This window comes from Lagenorhynchus albirostris, unplaced genomic scaffold (assembly GCF_949774975.1).
Source record: "Lagenorhynchus albirostris unplaced genomic scaffold, mLagAlb1.1 scaffold_137, whole genome shotgun sequence".
In the NCBI taxonomy this organism is placed as follows: Eukaryota; Metazoa; Chordata; class Mammalia; order Artiodactyla; family Delphinidae; genus Lagenorhynchus; species Lagenorhynchus albirostris.
Window position 1 is genome coordinate 79,665 of NW_026783360.1, and position 19,595 is coordinate 99,259.

General features: G+C 38.0%; 1 protein-coding gene and 1 pseudogene across 13 annotated transcripts in view; both read left to right on the top strand.

The window, feature by feature from the left end:
- The window catches only part of LOC132514302 (uncharacterized), a 53,196-nt gene that overhangs the window by 8,667 nt on the left and 24,934 nt on the right, over positions 1 to 19,595 (top strand). Inside the window, exons 2-3 of one of the 13 annotated variants that reach the window (XR_009538733.1) lie at positions 11,659 to 11,795; positions 17,956 to 18,413. The exons of 11 other annotated variants lie outside the window; for them this stretch is intronic. The gene's annotated coding sequence lies outside the window, so the exon portion shown is untranslated. Of the gene's footprint in view, positions 1 to 11,658; positions 11,796 to 17,955; positions 18,431 to 19,595 lie in introns of all 13 variants that reach the window. One more of the 13 variants, XR_009538732.1, reaches the window with a different exon arrangement.
- On the top strand, positions 14,193 to 16,260 carry LOC132514299 (NOP protein chaperone 1-like; annotated as a pseudogene).

Below are 19,595 nucleotides of genomic sequence, written 5' to 3' on the forward strand. Positions count from 1 at the left end.
CTCCCTTGTCAAATATTTGTTAACAGTAAATGACTAGTTTTATTTCAGTGCTCTTGATTCTGTTTCATTGGATTAAGTCTCTATTTTTTGCCAGAATCTATTGTTTTGATTACTATAGCTTTGTAATAAAGTTTGAAGTTAGGAATTGTGATGCCATTAGATTTGTTCTTCTTTGACCAGGTTGATTTGGCTATTAGTGGTGTTTTGTGGTTCCATACAAATTTTAGGGTTGTTTTCTCTTTCTGTGAAAAAATCATTGGAATATTGACAGAGATTGCACTGAATTTATAGACAGCTTTGGGTAGTATAGATATTTTTACAATATTCTTCTGTTTCATAACCATGGAAATGTTCTTCATTTATTTGTAGCTTCAGTTTTTTCATCAGTGTTTTGTCATTTTCAGTGTATGGATATTTTATCTACTTGCTTTAATTTATTCCTAAATGTTTTATTTATTTCTGATGCCATTTTAAATATGATTGCTTTTTACATTTCTTTTTCAAATTGTTGTTAGTATATAGAAGTACAATTGCTCTTCACATGTTGATTTTGTATCTTGCAACTTGACTGAATTTGTCTATAATTAGTAATACATTTGTTTGGAATCTTTGGGATTTTCTCTATATAAGATTATATTAAATGCAAACAGAAATAGCTTTACTTCATCCTTTTCAATTTGTATTTCTTTTATTTATTTTTCTTGCCTAATTGCTCTGGCTATGAATTCCAGTATTATGCCAAAAAGGAGTGGTGAGAGTGCACAAAACTTATTTTGTTTATATTTTTAGCAGAAAACCTTTCAAACTTTCACCATTGATTTTAATGTCTGCTGTGAATTTGTTCAATATGACTTTTATTGTGCTGAGGTACATTCTACGTATAGCAATTTGTTGAGTATTTTTTATCATGGAAGGTTCTTTAATTATTTCACATTCTCTTTCTGTATCTATTGAGATAACCATATGATTTTCATATTTCATTCTCTTAATGTGGTGCATCACATGTTTGAATTACATAGGTTGAATTACCCCTGCATTCTAGGGATAAATTCCACTTGATCATGGTGTATGATCCTTTCAATATACTGTTGAATTTTGTTTGCTAGTATTTCACTGAGAATTTTTGCATCTATATTAGTAATACTTGACAATTGTTTTTTTTTTTTCTTGTAATGTTCTTATCTAGCTTTGGTATCAGGATAATGCTGGACTCATCAAATGAGTTTGGGAATGTACCTCAAAGTTTTTTTAGAAAACTTTGACATGGAGTTGTTTTAATTCGATTTAAATGTTTGGTTGAATTTCCCAATGGAAATTGGAAATTTTCCATCTGGTCCTAGCTTGGTTTTTTTTTGTTTTTTGTTTTTTTTTTTTTTTGTAAATCTTTTATTACTGATACAATCTTTTCACTCATCATTGGTCTGTTTGGTTTGTCTATTTCCTCATGATTCAGTTTTGGTAGTTTTTATGTTGCTAGGAATTCATTTCTTCTAGGGTATCAAACTTGATGGTATATATGTGTTGATGGTCACCTCTCATGAGCTGTTGTATTTTTGTTGCATCAGTTGTAATGTCTCCTTTTTCATTTCTGATTTTATTTGAGTATTCTCTTTTATTCTTCATTAGTATAGCTAAAAGGTTAATTTTGTTTTCATTTCAAAAACCACCTCTTGCATTGATGTTTTCTATTGTTTGCATGGTCTCTGTTTTATTTCTGTTCTCATATCTCTTATTTCATTGCTCTGCTACTTGTGAGCTTAGTGGTTTTTCCTTTGTCTGCTAGTCCCGTGAGAAGTAAGGTTGTTTACTTGTGATCTTTCTTTTTTCTTATTGTAGGCATTTGTTTCAATAAACTCTCTTATCACTGTTTTTCTTGCAGCCCATAAGTTTTAGCAAGTTGTGTTTCAATTTCCTTTTAAGATTCTTTTTAAATTTCAAAGACATTATTGTAAAGCTGTTGTAATTTTCCCTCCAGTTTTATTGAGATATAATTGAACACAGTACTATTTAAGTTGAAAATGCACATTATAATGATATCACTTCCATATATTGTGAAATTGTTATTGCAGTAAGATTAGTTAACATACGTCGTCTCATATAGATGCAAGAAAAGAAAAATAAGGAAAATATATTTTCCTGTGATGAGAACTCTTAAGATCTACTTGCTTAACAATGTTCAAATATACCATATGGCAGTGTTAACTCTATTCATCATGTTGTATATAATATTCTCAATACTTATTTATCTTATAACTGCAAGTTGGTACTTTTGAACTTCATCAAATTCTGCCTCTTCTCACCTCCCTCCTCTGGTAACCAAAAATCTGACCTTTTTCTATGAGTTTTGTGTGTGTGTGTGTGTGTGTGTGTGTGTGTGTGTCACATATAAGCTTGGTCTGACTTCTCTCACTTAGTATAACGCCCTCAAGGTCCATCCATATTGTCACCAATGGCGGGATTTCCTTCTTTCTTATGGCTGAATATTACTCCTTTTTCTAAATATATCACAAGGTTTATATCCACTCATCTGTTGATAGACACACGTTTTTTCCATGTCTTGGCTATTGTAAACACTGCTGCTATGAACATGGAGGTGCAGATATCTCTTCAACATAGTGTTTGTAATTCTTTTAATATATTCCCATAGTTTAAAATGCTGGACCATATGGTAGCCCTATTAAATTTTGAGGGTCTTCTCTAGTGTTTTCCATAGAGGCTGAACCAATTTATAAGACAACCAAAAGCACACAAATCATCCATTTTCTCCACATCTTTGCTAGCATTTGCTAGCAGATCTCTTGTCTCTTTGATGAATTCCATTCTAACAGTCCTGAGGTGATATCTCATTGTGGTTTTGATTTAATTTCCCTGATGTGTAGTGACGTTGAACACATTTTCATGTATTTGTTGTACATTCACATATCTTCTTTGGAAAAATGTCTGTTGGGGTCTTTGGCACAGGTTTTAATTGGCTTAATTATTTTGTGCTACTGAGTTCTATGATGTATTTTGGATATCAACTCCTTATTTGTTGTAAGGTTTGCAAATATTATTTTTGATTACATAGGCTCTTTTCATCTTGTTGATTATTTATTTTGCTGTGTAGCAGACTTTTAGTTTGATATAGTTCCACTTGTTAATTTTTTAAATTGTTGCTTGTGCTTAAGGTATCATCAAAAATAATATTAAAGACCTGTGTTAAAAAGATTTTTACTGTTTTCCTCCAGGAAGAAAAGCCTCCCATCTTACAGTTGTCTTTACCTTATCTTATTTCTATTAAATTGTCATGAGTGGTGTTAGACAGGAGTCTAGATTTATTCTTTTGCATATAACTATGCAGTTTTCCAAGCACTGTTTAATGAATAGATTTTCTCTCCACCGAGTGTTCCTGACTGTCTTATCAAATATTAGTTGAACTTATATGCATGGGTTTATATCTGGATTCTCAGTTCTATTCCATTGTTGTGTATGCCTTTCTACATGACAATACCATACTATTTACATTACTATAGCTTTATAATACAGTTTGATATCATGCAATGTGATACCTCCAGGTTTGCTGTTCTTTCTCATAGTCGCATTTCATATACAAGTTCTTTTGTGATTCCTCATACATTTCTCTGTTGATTTTTTCTACTTTAAAAAATGCCATTGGGTTTTGATAGGAATTGCATTATATCCATAGATGGCTTTGGGTGGTATGGACATTTTTAAAATATTAATTCTTCCAATCATGAACAAGGGATAACTTTACGTTTATTTCTGTCTTCTCTAATTTTTTTCATCAGTGTATTGTAGCTTGTATTGTAGATACCTTTCATCTCCTTAGATAAATTTACTCATTATTTTATTAGTTTGGATGCTCTTATAAATAGAATGGTTTTCTTTTTTCAGATCATTGTTCGTATATAGAAATATGACTGATTTTTGAATTTTACGTTTTTATTCTGCAACTTTACTCATTATGTTGATTAGTTTTAACAGGATTTTGGTGAAGTTTTTCAGAGTTTCTATATATAAAATCATGTTATCTTAAAATAGACACATTTTTACCTCTTAATTTCCAGTTCTGATGCCTTTATTTCTCTTCCTTGACTGATTGCCCTGGCTAGGACTTCCATTTCTATGCTGAATGAGTGGTGAGAGTGGACTCCCTTGTTTTGTTTCTGATATTAGAGAAAAAGTTTCACACTTTCACTCTTGAGTGTGCTTTGAACTGTGACTTGTCATATTTGGCCTTTTAAAAATATTATTTACTTTTGGTTACATTGGGTCTTTGTTGCTGCATGCGGGCTTTCTCTAATTGCAGTAGGTGGGGGCTACTCTTCGTTGTGGTGCGTGGGCTTCTCATTGCAGTGGCTTCTCTTGTTGCAGAGCATGCACTCTAGGCATATGGGCTTCAGTAGTTGTGGCACACAGGCTCAGTATTTGTGGCTCATGGGCTCTAGAGCACAGGCTTAGTAGTTGTGGTGCACAGGCTTAGTTCTCCTTGGCATGTGGGATCTCCCTGGACCAGGGCTTGAACCCATGTCCCCTGCATTTCCTGGCAGATTCTTAACCACTGCGCCACCAGGGAAGTCCCAATATTTAGCCTTTATTATGTTGAGTTACATTCATTTTATACCTAAGTTATTAAATGCTTTTTCTGTGCCTATTGATATTATATTTTCCTTTTGTTCTATTAATATGATGCATCCCATTTATTTGATTTGCTAGTATTTATTCAGAATTTTTAAACCTATATTCATCAGTGTTATTGGCCTGTAATTGGCAGTGTCCATTTCAGATTATTATATCAAAGTAATGCTGGCCTTTTAAAATGAGTTTGGGAGATACTCCTCCTCATTCATTTTTTCTCTTTCTTTTTTGAAGACTTTTCGGATTGGCATTAATGCATTAAATATTTGGTAAAATTTACCAATGAAGCCATTTGATCTTAAGTTTTTCTTCATTTGAAGAGTTTTGATTACTGATTTAATTTCCATACTACTAATTGCTTCATTTAGATTTTCTCTTTCTTCCTAATTCACTTTTGGTAGGTTGTATGTTTCTAAGAATTTTTTCCATTTATCTAGGTTGCCCAGCTTGTTAGCATGTAGTTGTTCAAAGTAACATGTTATCCTTCTTATTGCTGCAGTAGAGTTGTAATGTTTTCTCTTTTATTTATAATTTTGTTGATTTGGGTCTTCTCTCCTTTTCCTTGGTTAGTCTAGCAAAAGGTTCGAAATTTTATCTTTTAATGAACCAACTCTTAGTATCACTAATCTTTTCTGTTGTTTTCCTCTTCTCTATGACATTGATTTCTGCTGTAATCTTTAAAATTTTCTTGCTTTGCTAATTTTGGGCTCAGTTTGTTCTTTTTCCAGGTCCTTGAACAGAAGAGTTAGGTGTTTTATTCGAGATATTTCTTAACTCGTAAGGTAGGCATTTGTTGCAATAAACCTTTCTCTTAACGCTCCTTTTGCTGCATCCCATAGCCTTTAGTATACTGTGTTTCCATTTCACTTTGTCTCAAAATACTGTCTTGTTTCTTCTTAAATTTATTCTTTGATAAATTAGTTGGTCAGGAGAGTGTTGATTAATTTTTTGTATTCATTAGTGTTCCAGTTTTCATCCTGTTATTGATTTCTAGTTTAATAATATGCTCAGACAATATACTTGGTATAATTTAAGTCTTCCTGAGTTTTCTAAGATTTGATATGTGGTCTATCATGTGGTCTTTTCTAGAAAATATTTTTTCTGCACTTGAGAAGACTGTGTATTCAGCATATGTTGGATAGAATGCTCTCTATATGACTCTTAGGATCATTTGGCCTTTAGTGTTGTTCACATCAACTGATTTTTTTTAATTGAAATATAGTTGAGTTACAATGTTGTATTAATTTTTGCTGTATAGCAAAGTGTCTCAGTTATACACATATATACATCTGTTTTATATTCTTGTCCATTATGGTTGATCTCAGGATATTGAATATCCTGTTCCCTGTGCTATACAGTAGGACATTGTTTTTTATCCATTCTATATGCAATAGTTTGCAGCTACTATCCCCAAACTCTCAGTCCATCCTTCCCCAACCCCCTCCCGCTTGGTAACCACAAGTCTGTTCTCCATCTCTGTGAGTCTGTTTTGTTTCGTAGATAGGTTCATTTGTGTCATATTTTAGATTTCACATATAAGTAATACCATATAGCATTTGTCTTTCTCTTTATGGCTTACTTCACTTACTATGCTAATCTCTAGTTGCATCCATGTTGCTGCAAATGGCATTATTTCATTCTGTTTTATGGCTGAGTAATATTCCATTGTATATATGTACCACATCTTCTGTATCCATTCATCTGTTGATGGACATTTATGTTGCTTCTATGTCTTAGCTATTATAAATAGTGCTACTACGAACATTGGGGTGCATGTATCTTTTCGAATTATGGTTCTCTCTGGATATAAGCCCAGGAGTGGGATTGCAGGATCATATGACAACTCTATTTTTAGCAACCTCCATACTGTTCTCCATAGTGGCTGTGTCAATTTATATTCCCACCAACAGTGTAGGAGGGTTCCCTTTTCTCCACACCCCCTCCTGCATTTGTTATTTGCCGACTTTTGATGATGGCCATTCTGACTGGTGTGAGGTGGTACCTCATTGTAGTTTTAATTTGCATTTCTCTAATAATTAATGATGATGGGCAACCTTTCGTGTGCCTATTGGCCATCTGTATGTCTTCTTGGGAGAAATGTCTGTTTCAGTCTTCTGCCCATTTTTTGATTGGTTTGTTCGGTTTTTTGTTATTGAGTTGTATGAGCTGTTTGTATATTTTGGAAATTAAGCCCTTGTTGGTTGCATCATTTGGAAATATTTTCTCCTAGTCGGTATGTTGTCTTTTCATTTTGTTTATGGTTTCTTTTGCTGTGAGAAAACTTATAAGTTTGAGTGGGTCCCGTTTATTTATTTTTGCTTTTATTTCTATTGCCTTGGGAGACTGACCTAAGAAAACACTGGTACAGTTTATATCAGAGAATGTTTTGCCTATGTTCCCTTTTAGGAGTTTTATGGTGTTATGTGTTATATTTAAGCCATTTTGAGTTTATTTTTGTGTATGGTGGGAGAGTGTTCTAACTTTATTGATTTGCATGAACCAACTTTTCCACCACCTCTTGCTGAAGAGACCATCTTTTCCCCCATTCTCTATTCTTCATCAGAGATGAATTGACCATGGGTCTGTGGATTTATTTCTGGGCTCTCTATTCTGTTCCATTGACCCATATGTCTGTTTTTGTTCCAATACCAGGCTGTTTTGATTAGCATTGTAGCATCGTCTGAAGTCTGGGAGGGTTATGCCTCCTGCTTTGTGCTTTTTCCTCAGGATTGCTTTGGCAATTCTGGGTCTTTTATGGTTCCATATACATTTTAGGGTTATCTCTTCTACTTCTGTGAAAAAATGTCGTGTGTAATTTGATAGTGATCACATTAAACCTGTAGACTGCTTTGGGTAGTACGGACACTGTCACTTTAAACAACTGCAGCCTGTTCTCACTGTCAGTGGAACCAGCTCCCCTCTGGAAGCAGGTGTCCATGCAGGGCTCTTAGAAATAAGACAGACTACACCACCCACATGGACTCTTCATACACACCTCTGACCACTGTGCCTTTGCTTTCTAGAAGTAACCTCCTTAATCAAGTGGGTGGCATCTGGGGATGCGGCAGCTATCACCCTCCAGGAATAGTCGGTGCCCCTCCTACCACTGAGGAATGAGTGGTCCTGTGCCTCATTCACACCAAGGGTTCCAGTTTCAGGAGTTTGGGGAGCTTTTGTTTTGCTGCTTTAGTGGTTGAAAAATGACACATAACCCGTTGTCTTCTTTTCACTTCTCTTCTGATGATTGAGGCTGGACTTTTGTCACTTTCAGTTATTTCCAGAATGCAGCCACTTTTCCCAGTTCTGGGGGAGACCACTGAACATGCCTTCCTGGGTGTTCCCAGCCACAGACTGTGATCCACATGCAGAGAGGAAACGCCACTCTTTGTGTAAGTACTAAGTAGCTAGTGACTTGCTGCTGACCAACAGAATATAACAAATCAGGGGAGGTCAGTGTTAAGATTCATTGACAGAACCTCTGTCACTTACATCTCACTTGCTGCATCCTGTGTTCTCTCTCTGTTTCTGTCTGTCTCTCTCTTTTATCCCTGGACCTGGGGAAGCCTGCATGGCTGTTACTATCTGCCATATGGAGAGGCCCACATAGGAGAGAACACAGGGAGGTCCCAGGCCTCCAGACAGAGGCACTAGGCTCTCGGCTCAGACTGCATTCTGCCAGTACCCATCTGAGTGAGTCTGGGAGAAAATCCTCCCCTGTGGCGCGACAGCTGAGACCTCAGCCTCAGCTTCATAGAGACCTTGAGTCGAGGGCACCCAGCTAAGTGCTGTGGGAGCTCAGGAGTAACTAGGTGTATGTATTTTGTATGTTGGGAAACCCTCCATAATGATCTGCAGTAAATCAGACAATCTTTAGCATAGAGCAGGTCTACTCAATGTTACGTAAAAACAACCACAAAGACAATGCATATTAATAAAGGTAATAAAATGGACTAAAAAGAATAATAGTGAGAATTATGATGATATTACCATTACTACTGTTAAAGAGAAAAATAAACATAGAAAGATGGCAGATTTGCGTACAGACTCCTCTAAGTAAATTTCAGGATACCTATATCAGATGTCCTCTGGGATATTTTAGAGTCAGAATGCTAGGTTTGTACAAAGAAATGTGTTCTGAGAGGAGAAAACAAGCAGGTGATCCTGAGTCAGCAGGGAGGATGATATGTTGGCACAAAGAGTGCAGGGCCTTCCTGGGGGACTTAGAAAAAGAAATGGTTACTTGAACAGGCACGTCACCATCTCTATGTCTGCCAGTGCTGCACCAGCTTTTCCTGGACCCCTGAGTGAATTTAAAACATGTCCCCACGTTCAGGCATGCCAAGGATACTCTCCTTACTTCTCACTTGTCACAATGTCAGCTCCTGGGCTGACTTTTCTCATTCGGAGGACTGGACTCCAGGAGCGACACCTTCTCCAGCCTTCCCAGGAGACATGATATTAGTTCCTGGCACAGAGTTGAGGTGGAAAATCCTGTGCTGAGTCTGGCAGGACAAGGGTGTCTTCCAGGGCTCTTGCACTGGCACCACTTTCTGGTCACTTAAGAGGACTTAAACATTGTTCTAGAGGCTCAATAATGTCGAGTGTCCTCCCTGGGGTTCACTTACCAGTAACAGCTGTCTCTTCCTCCACTGGGTAAGTCTGAATATCTCAGGAGGCTCTCTGACCCACAAGTACCCATAAGTACAGCAGGAACCAGGAAGCACCATGTGTATGTAAGTCTGTTGAAAACCCTCCACAATACTCTTCAGTAAATTGGATACATTCATGAGCAGAGAAACTTAATAAGAAATGCAATAACAGCAACAGTGATAAATAATAATATCAATAGTGATTACAATCATAAAGATATTAATTGTACTAGTACCAATCATAATACTAATAAACTTAAGGACTGAGGGATTATAGACTTTCCTAATTGAATGACAAGTTTCCTGGGGTATTTTGGAGTCAGAGTCCTAGGTTAGCAGCCAAAGTTGTAGGTTTGCATAGTGAAGGTATAAATAGAGCAAAACTAAATAGCAGCAGGTAACAGAAATCCATGGGAGGGCGTGGGCTGACTTAAGTCTCATATTCCAAGCCCAGAGGAGAGAACTATGTAGAAGAGCAAAGTTGATCCTGGGCTTTCCTGACACATGGAGCCAGCAAAGCTCATGAGTTCTGACGACTGGTGTCTGCGGCTCTAACCCGGGAAAGAAAAGCAGGACTCCAGATACACGTTCAATACGTGAAAAAAACACGTAAAATGTACATGGAGCTTCAGCTCTATCTCTACCCCCACTGCCTGACAATTGAAAAAGTGGCAGATCAGGGCTATTGATTGCCTTTTGATGCACCTACAGACTTACTTGGAATTGGGAGGAGAATATTACTTATGAATTTGCATGTAAAATTTTTATAATAACCTATCTGGAAGTTGAATTACCACTTTCTTGGGAAATTGATAGGTTATTTTACACAACACCTCATATGTTTCCTTTAGTAACATTTCTTCACAGTATATATTTTTCTGAATATGTATGAACGGCACATGCCATATCAGCCCAGAGGAGCCATTGACAGGGCTTTAGAGATCAGTGACCTTTGAGAACGTGTTTGTAGAACTCACTCATAAAGAGTAGGAACTGCTGGACATATTGCAGACAAAGATGTACACAGATGTGGTGCTGGAGGACGCCCGTTGTTTCATCTTCTGGGTGCGTCTCTCAATACTTATTTACTTCCTTATGCATGTCTTCTTGAGATAGGCTCTGCAGCTTCCACATATGCTGCTGCACTCTTGTCCCTGACTCATGATCTGTAGCACTTAGAGCAACCTGGAACGAATGTGTTCCTTTACTTATCACAGCACATTTGTCCCTGCATGGAGATAAAATCTCCATTACCACAATCTCACGTATACATTACTAGTCTGCCACCAGCACGCAGAATAATACTGGACACAGATGAGGGCTATTTTATCTAACAGACAAGTGACTTTATGTTGCTAAGTAATTCTTCTGCTCGGGGGACTACTATGAGGTTTGAACACAGCAAAAAACACATAACAGCTTGTATCGCCCTTTCTACATGAACTCCAAGTAATAATCTCATGGGTCCTATGTTTACTGGATTGTGTTAGGAAACAGTGTTAACCACATTATGAAAACGTTGCTTCCTTCCTGGCTGAGACGTCTAGGCAGCCTGCATCCTGTCTTTCCTCTTGGGCAAGAAGAGCAGCAACCAGAGATTTTACTGTCTTTGAGTGAAGTGTCGGGTGACAACCTTCAGTGTTTCCCCCCTTCAGTGTGCTCGAACTTGGGCTGCCATTGATGCCCGCACACTTGAACCTTGGCATGTTGTCCTGCACTTGCATTGCATGCACTGTTCTCAGCACAGAACTTTAAATCCATCTAGCATTTCCCACACGTACCAGGGCATCCGCCCTGCAAACCAGATGTAATTTCCCAGTTGGAGCAAGAAGAGTAGGTGTGGAGGGAAGAGGAGGGTTTCCCCAGGCTGGGGTCCAAGTCAGCTCCAGACACATGTGCTCTGTGTGGGGAGGGAGCAGGACACTTGGAATGTCAACTGGAGGTTGGCTCGACTAATGGATATTTTTAGAAATGTATGTGAAGCCATTGAGTCAAATTATCCAGATTCTGTCATTATGCATCACACATCAATTTCTCTTCACGTTTCCCCCTGTACTTTTCACCTCAGAGAAGCAAAATTCCTGTCCACGTGGGAGTTAAAATTTCATGCTTTTGTCTTTGCCACCATCTCTTTAATAATTTTTCCTCTTATATTCCCTGTAGCGTCTGAATTTATTTTATTTTTCTTTTACCTAAACACTGAACATCTTATTAACATTTTTCTAAACCATGTTTCTATTCACTGGTGTATTCCTCAAATTCATGTTCTTTCCCCTGTAATGTACTTTTCAACAATTTAATCCCCCAATGTCACATGTGTCATTTCTTATTTATTTATTTAATTTAATTATTATTTTTGTCTTATTTCAAGCAAAAACTGTGACCATTAAAAGCAAGAAATGATATCCAGGCAAGTTATTTTCCTGGTGGAACAATGTAGCTGTAAGAAAATAGTAAATTTCTTCAGGTGTGAACCCTGGTCATCCACATGTGAAACCTGGGAATGAGGTAAGTTAGGAATTCAGCAGACTCATAGAACTCAGTTACAGTGCAGTGTAAACACCACACCAGCATAAAGTGTTCACTTTATGGACTAAATTAGACTGAATTTTGATGATAGCTACTAGAAATGCTACAAAGGGGGGATGTCCATGCAGAAGATTTACATACTATGTGTATGTAACTGACATGGAGATCATTTTAACTGGAGAATATCATTCAATAGACTTACATACACATGAGTTTTCACAGCATAGAAAACACTTTTACTGTAATGAATGAAGGAGAGCCCTGAGGGATTTTTAATTCCTTAGTCAACATTGAATTCTCACACTGGATCTATCAATGCTAAAATCAACCTGAAAAGCCGGAGTTCATATCAAAATTCTCAGACATGGAAAAACTCTTATCAAGAATGTTTTACCACACATTTCAGCTATGAATTCATAATTTTGGCTAATAACCTCTTATTTTATAAATAAGTAGAATAAAAATATAGATTTGTTAAGTAATCTTAGAATGATAAATACAAAATTTTGAAACAATAAGTACTTTTGTAAATAGGTTAGCATTAAGAAATATATATAAACAAAGTTATATGTGACAATTATTATGACCCACTTAATTGTGATTGTCAGTAAGATTATCAGTTGCTTTCTCATCAGAAATTTTGCAGGCCAGAAGAGAGTGAAATGGTATGCTTAAAGCATGGCGGGAACTACCTACCAACAATTCTATATCTTACAATATTATTCTTCAAAAATGAGGAACATGAGAGACAGTCTCAGACAAAAGCTGAAGGAGTTCAGTACCATAATATCTATCCTTCAAGAAATGCTAAAGGGAGTACTTCAAGTTCAAATGAAAGGACACCAGTAACTTGAGGCCATATGAAAATATATATGTCTCTGATAAAGGAAAATAAATGGACAAATAGAGAAAACACTATAATTTTGACTTTTGGCTATACCTTTTATTATTCTAGGATATTTTTTAAACCAAAATATTAAAATAATTATAAATTTATTGCTATTGCGTGATTTTTTCCCCCAAAATTCATATGTTAAAAATACAACCTCCAAATGTGTTGGTATTAGGATGTAGGGTCTTTGGGGGGTGCTTAGGTTATGAGGACAGAGCCACCATGAATATAATGTGTGTGCTTCTATTTATTTTAAAATATGTATGTATTTACTTATCTGGCTACATTCACTCTTAGTTGCAGCACGTGGGATCTTTGTTGTGATGCACAGGCTTCATATCTAGCTGTGATATGGGGGCTTGGTAAGTGCAGCACACAGGCTCTCTAGTTGTGGCAGACAGGCTGTAGAGCCAGCATACAGGCTCAATAGTTGTGGTGCATGGGCTTAGTTGCCCTTTGGCATGTGTGATCTTAGTTCTCTGACCAAAGATCGAACTCATGTCCCCTGCATTGGAAGACGGATTCTTAACCACTGGCCTACCAGGGAAGTCTCTTGTGTGCTTTTAAAAGAGACCTCAGAGAACTCTCTAGCCCCTTCCTCCAGGTGATGATATAATGAAAAGTCTATGACTCAGAAAAAGACCTTTACCTAACCACCTTGATCTCACACTTCAGCCTCCAGAACCATGAGAAATAAACTTCTGTTTATAAGCTACCCAAGCTGTGGCATTTTGTTATAGCATCCCCAAATAACGAATTCTTACATCTACATTAACAGAAAACAATGTATACATATGTGACTTGTGACATTAATAACGTAATTAATGTGTAAATATGTGATTTGTGACATTAATAACATGTAATTAATGTGTGATGTAATTGGAGATGTAATAGAGATTTTGCGTGTGATTAAAATTATGTTGATATCAGTTTAAGCTAGTTTGATAGGATTTTATATGTAACCTCCATGGTATCCACAAATTCATTATCTATAGAATATACACAGAAGGAAATTAAAAGTAAGTCAAGTCAGGGGACTTCCCTGGTGGTCCAGTGGCGAAGACTCCACGCTCTCAATGCAGAGGGCCTGGGCTCAATCCCTGGTCAGGGAACTAGATCCCACATGCCACAACTAAGAGTTCGCATGCTGCAAAGAAGGTCAAAGGCCCCCCATGCCACAACTAAGACCTGGCACAGCCAAAGAAATTAATTTTGAAAATGAGTACAAAAAGTAAGAACAAAGGGCGTCAGTATGTGAGAAAATGTGGGACAGAAAAGCTATATGACATTACAGAAAACAAATTGGCAATTAAATATCATTCCATATCAGTAATTTATATATATATATATATATATATAATATATATATATATATATATATATGGTTTAAACTCATCAGTTAAAAAACAAAGATGTCCCCAGCCTTTTTCCGGCATCTGGGCCTGGAGGGGCTGCTCTGAAAACGGGCGAGCAGCAGGGAGGCCCATGGCAAATCCCAGCCCAATGCGAGCTGTTCGTCATTTTCCCGGGAGAGCTCCAGGGTCTTGGTGTCCAGAGAGCTGCTGATGGAGGGCAGGGGCGGCCGCGGAGGTATATGGGACAGGTTGCTCATCAACTCCAAGCGTAATTCCAGAAAGAATTCCACTCTTCAAACAGGATAGAGAGGAGTCCCCTATTGGACCAAGTACAGAGCTTTCTCCCACAGATGGCTCAGGCAGACGAAAAGCTAAGGAAAGAAATGGCAGCTGCACCACCTGGTCATTTCAATATTGAAAATATTGACACTCTCGGAAAAGTTATGCAAATGGATATGACCTTGTTTGAGATGAATCAGTCTGATTCAAAAGAAGATGACAGTTCACAAGAGAATTCACAAGACAGTTCAGAGGACAGTTCAGAATTTGAGGATGAAGATGATAGCACCTCTTTTGAAGGTGAAGTCACCATCGATACAATTAAGCTTCCTCATTCAGAAGATGGAAAAGGCAAAATAGAGGTTCTGGACCGTCCTGCCAGTGAAAAAAAAGAAAACAGGGACATAAACAATCTGAGAAACAGGTGATAGTTCCCATTAATTCTGTGAAAAAGAATGTGGCTTGCTGGTTATTTTGCATTTCAGATACCTATAGTGTTTGTTTGCAAAAATGAATGTCTTTTGCTTCTTGGAGAAACAGAAGCTAGCTTTTAAAGAGTTGGAAGAGATAGCATTTGGGGAATCTTCTAAGAGCAGACTGTTTTTGATCTCATGCTAAAGAGATTTAGTTTAGAAAGCTTAACTTTATGTACGGAGATGAGTGAATTTGTTGGCATCCTCTTTCATCAGCATAGACTTCAGAAATCTCAAACTTATTTTAAAGTAAAAATACAAGTTACCCGTTTGTTTTTGTTTTAAATTGGCCTCTTGGGGCTTCCCTGGTGGTGCAGTGGTTGAGAGTCCGCCTGCCAATGCAGGGAACAGGGGTTCATTCCCCGGTCCAGGAGGATCCCATATGCACGGAGCGGCTGGGCCCGTGAGCCATGGCCGCTGAGCCTGCGCATCCGGAGCCTGTGCTCCGCAACGGGAGAGGCCACAGCAGTGAGAGACCCGCATACTGACAAAACAAAACAAACAAAAACTTAGGTTGGCTTTTTTTTTAGGTTATTATAAAGTCATATTTATTTGTTACCATCAAAATGGGTTCATTGAGGGAGAACTTTTTTTTTAAAACACCTTTTTTGGAGTATACTTTCTTCACAATGTGTTGGTTTCTGGTCTGTAACAGAGTGAATCAGCTATATGTATACATGTGTGCCCATGTCCCCTCCCTCTTGCGTCTCCCTTCCACCCTCCCTATCCGACCCCGAGGGAGAAATTTTTTACAAAGAATTACTTATATTTAGATGTCCTCAGACATATCTACTTTAATTTAAAAACAAATCCTTTCCAGTTTGAGCTGGAAAACTGGTGCTCTGTGGTTTAATCACTGTCAGTGACTCTGTAGCCTCTCAATGCATGTAAAATTTGCTGGTTGGAAAATTTTGTGTTTTTTTGGTTTTCATTTTTCTTTTTCTCATAAAGGAATTTTTTGTTTGTTTCAGCTATTAAAATTATTCCTTCCAGTTGCCCACAGTTTTGAAACCTATTAATTGTAGAGAATAGGGACACCCCAGGAAAACAGGTCACAGTACATAAAATGGTAGTAACAGGTTTTCCCTTTCAAAAGGCAAAATGATCCTGCATTGGAGTTGCCTTTCTGCCACATTCTTGATCTTATTTAACTTGTTTGGGACCTCATCTGCCATGGGCCTGGCTTTGCTCAGGATATAGACCTGAGAATTTAAAGGACTGTCTCCAAGTGCATTGAGCTGATGGGATTTTGTTGCCTAATACTTTAGGGGTTTGTTTTAATTATTTTTTCCTACTCCTCTCATTAGCTTATAACATCTTGTAAATACTCTGAAGATAATTCTCCAAGTTCCTTCTGGTATTTTTCATTGGGAATTGGAAATCGGCTGTGCACTCAAAGTATGCAGAAGTGAACAGATCTGGAAACGAGACTTCTCAGCTGCAAAGGGTATACTTTGTAGCACCAAACACAGCTGTGATGGATTATTGGTGTGAATATTTAAGGATTGTCTTCTACCAGATAATATTCATGCCACATTGTGGGAAGAGTTGTATTTTTCTGGTTCACTCCTTAGCTTGGTGCATGGTACACAGTAGGCACCGAATGATGTCGATAAATGAATTTACAGGTATATTGAGGATGTATGGGGCATTTTAAGCCATGGTATCCATGCGGATATGAAAGTGTAACTTCACTGGAAATACAAAGCCAAGTAGAAATAGTCTGATGGTCAGTGAGAGAGACTAGTCAGTCTAGAATACATACTAGTGTGTAGAATTAGAATTATATTTCTCTCCTGCTATGGCCTTCTCATATAATATGACTAGGTATCCTATACAGTTAAAGAAGTCAACTAAATTCAGTTCCTCTGGACATTCTTATGACATAGGAGGAAAAGGAAAAACAAAAATTTAATATGTGATAGGGATGTCGTTTTAAGTAAGTGTAAAATGGTTGAATTATTTAATATACAGAGTCAGGGGTGGCTGCTTTTAAACCAATTTGGATGCTAAGATAAATTATGTAGGTCTTAAAGATTTAAATATAAAGAAATAAAATTATGTTTCATACTAAAATATAGGTGAATATTTAATAACATTAAAAAAACAAAGATGGACAAGATAGACATAAAGGGTCCAACTATATGTTGTCTACAAGAGACTCACTCAGAAGTAAGGACATTCATATGCTGAAAGTGAAAATATTGGAAGAGATATTGCATGAGAACACTAAGCAAAGAGAAGAGGAGTGGCTCTTCTGCTTCTGCAGCTGAGGCTGTGGCCCCTACTTTTCAGGGAGTAAACAGAGGCAGGGGCTGGGGCACCCCTCCCACCCTCTGCACCCTGAGCCAGGGAAGTCAGAGGGACTTGGTCCCCCTCCCGAGTTCCATTCTTCCTCCAATGAGAATGGTGCTAATCAATGAGGACCAGGCTATAGAGCTGATTCACTTTGTTATAAAGCAGAAATTAACACACCAGTGTAAAGCAATTATACTCCAATAAAGATGTTAAAAATAAAGAAAAATAAAGACCTGGGGAAAAGAGACGGTCCTCGTGGAGAATGCCTATGTCCTAAGTTTATCTGCTGTCGGGTTGGCTTGAGAGAGGGCAGGAGCTACATGATGTGTTCTCTCCCTTCAAATCCATTAACTTTTTCTTTCTTGATGTATGCACACACCCACACACACAAAACGAGTATAAAGCCCATATATATAGAAGGCTAAAGGGTTGGTCTATGAGCTTGAAAAGAGGGAAATAGAACACTTGAGGCCGACTGCAGCAATGTGTTTGTGTCTGTGCATGTGCATTACTAGGTGGAGGGTCCACAGTATCCATCAGATACTTAAGGGAGAACATATCTCGCAAGTGTTCTGGATTTTGTAAATTATCATAGGACAAGACTCTTCAAGAAAAATCAGGTAGCTCTCTCCCACACCACACATTAAAGTAACAAATATTTATTGAGAGTCTCCAGGATTCCAGCATGTGGAATTTTCTGGAGACTAAGAGGTGAAACGTATAACATAGCCACCTTCACCAAGTTTATAGCTCAGTGGAGGCAATAAGAATTAATATCTCACAGTTTTTCTATTTAAGTAGGACTCAGGGTTTAAGGTAATTTTTCTGCATCATGTCCACAGTGTCCCAGGACTGACGCCTTCCTCAAGCTCAGCACCTAGAACATAGATCTGATTGAGCTAAACTGGTGATGCACCTGCTTCCCAGCAAGGTTGTGGCCTCTAATGGCTGTCTCCTGCTCCTGTGTCCGTGGCCTGCTCAGGATATGGGAGACACTTAGGCTGATTCCTCAGTGCCTTGTGTACTTCCAAGGCCGAGAACTTGCTGAGCAAAACATAACTTCTTTACTTTTGTGAACACCTGGCCTCCAAAAGGCAGAAATATTTAGTGACAATGTACTGAGGACATAATTCCTTAGTCATTCCCTGACCTCCACTCTCTGTCACAGAGACATGCGAAACCACGGTATCAGGCTTATGGGTCATGAATTGGCTGTGTCAAGAAGTTCTAGGCCATGTGGGAAGACTCCTCTCTCCTCTGAGATTTCTGCTTCAACCAACGGGGAGCGGCTTTCCTTCAGGTCTGAACTGAAACCCTGTAAGTTCATATATTGAAGTTCAGACCCTTCTACCTCAGAATGTGACTGTATTTGGGAATAGGGCCTTAGGAGAGATGATGAAGTTAAAGTGGGTCATATTGGTGAGCCCTAATCCAGAGCTATGCCCCTATGAGAAGATTAGGACACAGCCATGCACACTCAGCTCATACAGTTATGTCCATCTGAGGATGCAGCAAGAATGCAGCCACCTCCGATCAAGGGAGAGAGGCCTCAGAAGAAAATGAACCTGTAGACACCTTGATCTTGAACTCAAAGCCTCCAGAGCTGTGAGAAAATTAAGCCTCCCAGTCTACACTATCTTGGTCTGGCAACCGTAGCAAAACCCTAATACAGCTTTATTTCTCCTCTATCCTCTTTCTTGCAAATAAAACTTATGAAAATAGCACCAAAAAACACAGTGTATAAAGTATTTGAAAGAAAAACGCAGGGGAGCCACTGCAGGGGCTGATGAACTACACAACCGTTGATTCCCCTGGTTTTCTTTGTCTGCTACCAAAGTAAGGGAAAATAGTCAAAATCACCATGGAAGGCTTGAGTAGACATTTTAGAGAAGGCATAGCTCCATGGTGAAACAAACTTGACATGTACTCGGTAGAAATAGTAAATGAATTTTAATCCTTGGAGGTTTAAAAAATTCAATTTCTTGGATTTCTAGAGAGGTTGTAATACATGTACATGGTTGAAGGTCCTGAAAATTGCATTACATTGTGCCCTGCACCGCCTCCCCCCCCTTTGCTCAGGAGCCCCTGCCCTCCACAGGTAGCCATGTATCTGGTTTCCCACGGCAAACTTCCAGAGTGTCTTTATGTGCATACAAGCAAATATGAATATACATTTCTCCTTGGCACCCTAATTAAAAACACAAATAGTAGAACACTAGGCACGGTGCTGTTATAGCTTGCTTTTATTCATTTGACAGTATCTTGCAAATTATCCTCTATCAAGACATCGTTTCCTGCAGGACACTGCACTGAATGGATGACGTACTATAATGCACTTTGCCAATCCACGTTGGGATGCATGCTGATATTCAATAATCTGTTTATATTACAAACTGCAGCAATGCATAATTCTGCTGCTAGCAAATGTGTAGGGTATGTTTCTAAAGGATTTATAAACTGCAGTGTTAACAGAGCATTTGAT